Source organism: Felis catus, chromosome F2, assembly GCF_018350175.1.
Source record: "Felis catus isolate Fca126 chromosome F2, F.catus_Fca126_mat1.0, whole genome shotgun sequence".
Taxonomy (NCBI): domain Eukaryota; kingdom Metazoa; phylum Chordata; class Mammalia; order Carnivora; family Felidae; genus Felis; species Felis catus.
Window position 1 is genome coordinate 8,505,827 of NC_058385.1, and position 7,449 is coordinate 8,513,275.

A 7,449-nucleotide genomic window follows, 5' to 3' on the forward strand; every position below is an offset into this window, starting at 1 on the left:
ACTCTTTCCTTCTTTTTCTTTCTTTCATTTATTTTTATAACTCTGTATATCTACACACACACACACACACACACACACACACTTTTTCTCATATATCCACCAGAAAGAAAACTTAAGGCCAACATCTCTCATGAACACAGACACAGAAATCCCTGACAAAATATTAGCAAATCAAATTCAGCAATACATTAAAAAGGATACGACCTTGCAATCAGGTATGGTTCATCCTAGGAATGCAAGGCTGGTTTAAACATTCAAAATCAATCCCTGTAGCTCACTATATTAGTATACTAAATAGTAAAAAAAAAAAAAAAAAATCATCATATCAGTAAATGCAATACTGGCATTCAACACAGCATCTATTCATGATTTTTTTTTTAAATCATACAACCTAGGAATAGACAGAACTTCCTTAACCTAATAAAAAGTATTTGTGAAAACCTTACAAATAACATTGTATTTAATGGTGAGAGACTCAGTGCAAAGAGGTTCTCAGTTACTACTTCTATTTAATATCATACTGGAAGTCCTGGTTTGTGCAAGAAAAAGAAAAGACATAGAGACTGGAAAGGAAGAAATAAAACTGTCTCTATTCATAGATGATTATCTATGTAGAAGGTCCCCCAAAATCTACACACACAAAATCCCTGAAACTAATAAGTGAGTTTAGCAAGGTCACAGGACACAAAGGTAATGTTAAAAAAGTTCCTTGTATTCTTATATGCCACCAGTGACCAACAGGGATTTGAAATTTTAAAAAATACCACTTACAATAATAACAAAGACAGTACTGACAAAATACATGCAAGATTTATATGCAGGAAACTGCCAAGCACAAAAACAAAAACAAAAACAAAGATGATCTAGATGATTTGGCTTATACCCTGGTTCATACGTTACAAGGCTCAATATTTGCAAGATGTCAGTTCTTCCTAATTTGATTTATACATTCAGTATCATCTTAAACAGAATCCAAGCGAAATACTCACAAGCTGATCCGAAAATACAATCTACACACTGTGTGCAAAGACAAAAGGAATAGCCAAGCCAATTCTGAAAAAGGAATATATACTGGGAAGACTCACATTCCCTGGGTTTGAAACTTTTACAGTAATTATAACAGTACGACACTGGTGAAAAAGATAGATACACAGGTCAACAGAACAGAATCGGGAGGCCAGAAATAAACCAGAGGGGCTAGAATAATTGGATGTCCACATGCCAAATAAGACAAAATAAAAAAGGATCCTGATACACACCTCACATCTTCTACAAAAATTAAATAAAAATGGACTATAGATCTACATGTAAAACATAACACTATACAACTTTTAAAAGAAATCTGGGAGAAAGTCTGCATGACCTTAGGTTTGGTGGTGAGTTTTTAGGTACTACCCCAAAAGTACAATCCATGAAGGAAAAAAATATATATAAATTGAACTTTACAAAGGTTAAAAACTTTCTCTTTCAAGGAGACATTTAAAACAATTAAAACACAAGTTACAAACTGGGAGAAAGTCTATGCAAAATACCTATCTGGATTTACATCCAAAATATATAAAGAACTCTCAACATTTAACAATAAGAAAATAACCTAATAAAAACCAAAAAGTCCATTTAAAAGCTGGGCAAAGGGGGGCGCCTGGGTGGCTCAGTCGGTTGAGCGGCCGACTTCGGCTCAGGTCATGATCTTGCAGTCCGTGAGTTCGAGCCCCGTGTCGGGCTCTGTGATGACAGCTCGGAGCCTGGAGCCTGTTTCAGATTCTGTGTCTCCCTCTCTCTGACCCTCCCCCGTTCATGCTCTGTCTCTCTCTGTCTCAAAAATAAATAAACGTTAAAAAAAATTTAAAAAAAAACTGGGCAAAGGATCTGAACAGGCATTTTACTAAAAATGATACACAGTTGCCAATAAGCATATGAAAAGGTTCTCAACATATGAACCTTCTCAACATATGAACCATATGCCAATAAGCATATGAAAAGGTTCCCAATTATCATTGGGAAATGCAAATCAAAACAACGAGACACCAGCTAAAATTCAAAAATCGTATAAGATCAAAACACTAGGAGGATGTGGGGCAACGGGACCTCTCATTCATTATTCACAGAAATGAAAAATTTGGTACAACCATTTTGGAAAATGGCATAAAAGTCTGTTATCATGTTAATCATAGACTTATCATACGATGTAGTAACCACACAGAATATCTGCTATCCAGATTACTCACAAGAAAAGAATAACCCTTTGTATTGTAGGCAAAGGCCATACACAGTGAACCAAAGAAACACACCCATAAAATCGAGGAAACTTTTCTAGGTTTAACAGATTTCATAGCTTTTTCAGATACAAGTGTTATAAACCGAGGCCAATAAAAGTCACTTTCCAAGTGTATTACATTCCCAAGGGCAACTAAAACTCAGATAAAACTCTGCAGTCTTACTGACTTGAAAAACCAAAGTTTCAAGGGAAAACAGCAGCTGAAAAAGTGACGGGGGGAGAATCCCAGAAAAGAGAGAGCCGTTGAGTAAGAGCCAGATTATGTGTATGAATTTGCACAAATTTCTAACTTACTGATAGCCATCTAGTGGGCAGACTCCAAATAGCCCCAGGGAAGCAAAAAGAACCTCTATATCCATTGCAGCTAACCGTGGAGGAGATGGGCTACAAACAAACAAACAAACAAACCCAATAAATACTCTTTAGAGAAACATACCCCAAGTTACTAGAATACACATGCACAAAATTACTAGAAATACAAAGAAAAGAAACATGTGAGCCACACACAAGAGAAAGGATAATTGACGGAGGCTTGACAGCAAGAGGGAGCAGAGCCTAGAATTAGCAGAAAAGGATTTGCAACCTATGCTCCAAGGGATAAGAGTAAATACACTCCCTAAACAAACAAATGGGAAACATCAGCAGAGAAAGAGAAATTATAGAAAACAACCGAATGAAAATTATAGAACTTAAAAATCCACTTTTGGAATGACACATTTCACCAGATGGTCAATAGAGTTATAGAAAATAACAAATGCTAAACGATGTTGCAAAATACCGGAGTCGCCCAGGTAGTGCGGTGAGGGTTGTGTAGGTGGGGAGGTAAAGGGATCTTTTCTTGAGGAGAAGGGTAGAGGAGGTGAGCAGGGAAGAATTAGCGTGTTGTGGGGGGTGTCTCAGTGAAGGAAAATAGTTCGTATTTTTGTCTACAGATAAAAGGTGAGTTGTGTGGGACTGATTAATAAAGCAGGGAAAACAGGACAATAATGATTAATGGAATGAAAACATACAAAGGAAGACCAAAATTAACCAGAGGAAGAAGTGAAATTCGTAACAGCTCTATCAAACTCACAAAAATAGGGTAAAAGACCTTAAATAAAAAGTCCGTAATATAAATAATAACATATAATATTGCAATATTGCGATATAACAATATGGTATACAGTGTATGTAATATTATTTAACATTATATATTAAATATAAGCATAGAATAAGATAGAAGGAATATAATAAAATATAACAATGTGAAATATGAATGAACTGAATCAACCCATTAAAACACAAAGGCCGGGGGGGGGGGGCAGGCACCTGGGTAGCTCAGTCGGTTAAACATCCGATTTCTGACTCAAGTCATGATCTCTCAGTCTGTGAGGTCGGGCTCTGTGCTGACAGTTCAGAGCCTGGAGCCTGCCTCGGATTCTGTGTCTCCCTCTCTCTGTCCCTCCCCTGCTCACGCTCTGGCTCTCTCTCAAAAATAAATGAACATTAAAAAAAAAAATGTTGTAAAGTAAAAATTGAAACATCTCTTTACTCCCGTCAGACAGGCAAAACTAAAAGGAAACATAAGGCCTATTACTTTCTGGTTGGGCAAGTGGGAGGTACTGTTTTCACATATCGCTATAGGATGGTTAAGTGTTATAGCACCCGAACAATGTAATGTTTTTGGAAAGCAGTCTGGCAACATCCCTTACAATTAAAATTTCAAATACTGTTCAACCCAGGAGTTCCCCTTCTGGGAGTTTGTCCCATGGATCAATTGATAAGGACCCATGATCACGGATGCTTACTAAGGCATAGGGGCGCCTCGGTGGCTCAGTGGGTTAGGCATCCTGCTTCAGCTTAGGTCATGATCTCATGGCTTGGGAGTTACAGCTCCGCATCGGGCCCGCTTTGGATCCTCTGTCCCCCTCTCTCTCTGCCCCTCCCCTGCTCATGCTCTCTCTCTCTCTCTCAACAATGAATGAACAATTAAAAAAAAAAAAAAAAAAAAGCATGGTCCATAGTGACCAAGATCAGGACACAAAAGGAATGCCCATCATTGGCATTCTTATAAATGCTTAAGCAAATTTATTTAAATACATTTGCAAGCAATGCTTAAAGTCAATGTATTAGATACAGTTAATAAGTTTTGATGAGTTACATTAGTACTGTGTGTCTGGAAAATGTTGCTAATTATACTTACACATTTTATAGTCAGCTGAGAACTTGCAGCACTTGAAATTCCTCTTGTGCCCCCCAAATCCTTTGGATACTTCAAGATCCTAAGAATGAAGAAAGTGACATTATGGTAGTAACATCCATCTGGAGAAGTTAGCACATATAAATAGCAACTGAGAGAAGAATAAATACAGAGAAAAATGCTCACCTTCGTCTGGCAATATTTATCAGGGTTTAAGAAGTTTGGGAGAATTCAAAATTCTGCCATGCCTGTGGAAATATTTCACTATTTGGTGTGGCGGGGGGAATTTATTTTTTGTTCTTGGTGACTCAATACAGGTCTCAATTCAGGTCATGATCTCACGAGTTCAAGCCCCATGTCGGGCTCTGTGCTGACAGCTCCGAGCCTGGGGCCTGCTTCGGATTCTGTGTCTCTGTCTCTCTCTGCTCCTCCCCCCTTCCCCTGCTCTCTCTCAAAAATAAACCTTAAAAAAATGTTTTTTTGAGTTGAACTTTTCCAGTATTATTTTTGCTCTAAATTGCTTCCCAACCAAACTGGATTTTTCCAAATCTCACTCCCTAGTACCTTGCTATATAGCTTCATGCAGAGGTCTCCAAATTATTTTACTCCTGTTTTCATGTGTGTTCAAACCTTGATATGTAAGCCCTAGCTACTTTTATGATTACCACATACCCCCTTGAGGACATCTACATTACAGCAGGATTTATCTTTCTTTATACTTTTTTTTTTTAAGTTTGTTTATCTTGAGAGAGACAAAGACAGCCTGATCAGGGGAGGGGCAGAGAGAGGGACAGAGAGGGCATCCCTAGCAGGCTCCGCACTGCTAACGTAGAGCCAGACGTGGGGCTCGAACTCATGAAACTGTGAGATCACGACCTGAGCTGAAACCAAGAGTTGGTCACTCAACACACTGAGCCACCCAGGTGCCCCAGTAGGATTTATCTTTCAAAAATACTTTCCACTAACAAATGATCATACTTTAGATTTAATCAAATTATTAGCATTATTGTTCACCACTTACCTTCTGCTTTCTTGGGATGTCCACATTGATTCCATTGTTTCTTCTGTAGATTATTTGTAGCTTTTTTATCTTTTTCAATAAAAAGACAATAATTTACTTTCTAAACATCTACGGGTCAGAACTCATGTTTTGCTCGAACATCTGTTTGACGACTTAGTTGACCCTACTGGCTTCTATCATTCAGTGTTTCAGGTAAGTCTGATGTCAGTTCTGATTTTCTTCCAGATTGTAAGCATCTGGGACCTAAATTTTTTTATTTTTGCTTTTCATTTATTCTCATAATTCCCCACATTTTTGGGGGGGGGGGGGCGCCTGGGTAGCTCAGTTGGTTGAGCGTCCAACTCTTGATTTTGGCTCAGGTCATGGTTGAGTGACCAACTCTTGGTTTCAGCTCAGGTCGTGATCTCACAGTTTCATGAGTTCGAGCCCCACGTCTGGCTCTACGTTAGCAGTGCGGAGCCTGCTAGGGATGCCCTCTCTGTCCCTCTCTCTGCCCCTCCCCTGATCAGGCTGTCTTTGTCTCTCTCAAGATAAATAAACTTAAAAAAAAGTATAAAGAAAGATAAATCCTGCTGTAATGTAGATGTCCTCTCCCTGAGTTGTGGGATTGAGCCCCGCACTGGGCTCTGTGCTGAGTGTGGAGCCTGCTTAAGATTCTCTCTTTCCCTCTGCTCGCCTAGCCCCCACACATGCTCTCTCTCTTTCTCAAATTAAAAAAAAAAAAATTCCCATATTTTCTTAACTGGGATTGTGGCTTCACCAAATCCTCCTAGAATTTCTCCTAAGATACTGTTCTATGTATTTTGCTGCTAGGTTGTATTGTGTGAACATGTTCGTTATACTTTGTCTTGGTGGAACAGACCTTTTTTGGTAATCCTCTTCCACTCGTTGTTGATCTCAGGTCTTGGATCTTCCTTCAGCTCAGGGAAAAATTCTCATCGTATTTTGGGGGCACTGTCCCCCAATGCTCAACCCCCACTTTCTTCTCTCCTTTTGGATGCCTGGATATTGCCTTCCCTGAAACCATAGCGGTCAGTTGGCGTGGACCCCAGAGTCAAATGACCTGGTTTAAAACCTGCTGCTTCCAACTCGTAATCTCTCCGAGCCTTAGTTCCTTCCTGTAGAATGAAGATAGTAGTAAGTGCTGACAAGGGAGGCAGAGACACACGATTTTTGTTATCTTCCCAGAATTTGAAAATTGAAGGTAAAGCATGAGACTTTTTAAGAGATTTCTGCTTGTAGCCTTGCATGTGATAAGCGATGCCTCTCCCCGTAAGAGGCCTGTGGGGCGGGTTCCGGTGGGGAAATTCGGCAGCCTGAGACAGAAGGAGCTGGCGCAGTGTCGGGAGACCGGTGCCCAGCCTCGGGTAGCTGGTGGCCCTGGGGAAGGAGCCTTCACGCCCTGGGCTAGTCTGCCAAGGTGAGGGGAGAACTTCCAACGTCTGCTTGTTTTAAAGTTTGGTTTTGATTTTTTTTTTTTTTTTTTTTTTTTTTAAGAACGAATGCATTTGCACTGTCCGTGTAGGATAAGTGAACAAAAAGGTTCCCCTTCAGTGGCTTTTTATTCAGTGGTCTAACTGTAAAGATGGGGCAAGTTAAAATGTAAGTAAGATCTAAGGGGATTTCGAAGAGATAGTTTCTGTTACGAGAACTTTACTTGATGAAATAAAAATCTCAAGAAACTTGCCTATTGGGGCACATGGGTGGGTCAGTCGGTTGAGCATCCAACTCTTGATCTCGGCTCAGGTCATGATCTCGAAGTTTGTGGGTTCGAGCCCTGCGTCGGGCTACACGTGCTGATGGTGCGGAGCCTACTTGGGATTCTGTCTCTCCTTCTCTCTGCCCCTCCCCCACTTGTGCGCGCTCTCTCTCCCCCCACTCTCTCTCCCAATAAATAAACTCAAAAAAAAAAAAAAAGAGAGAGAACCTTACTTACTGATGCCTATTATCTAGTCACCCACCTTCCAGAAA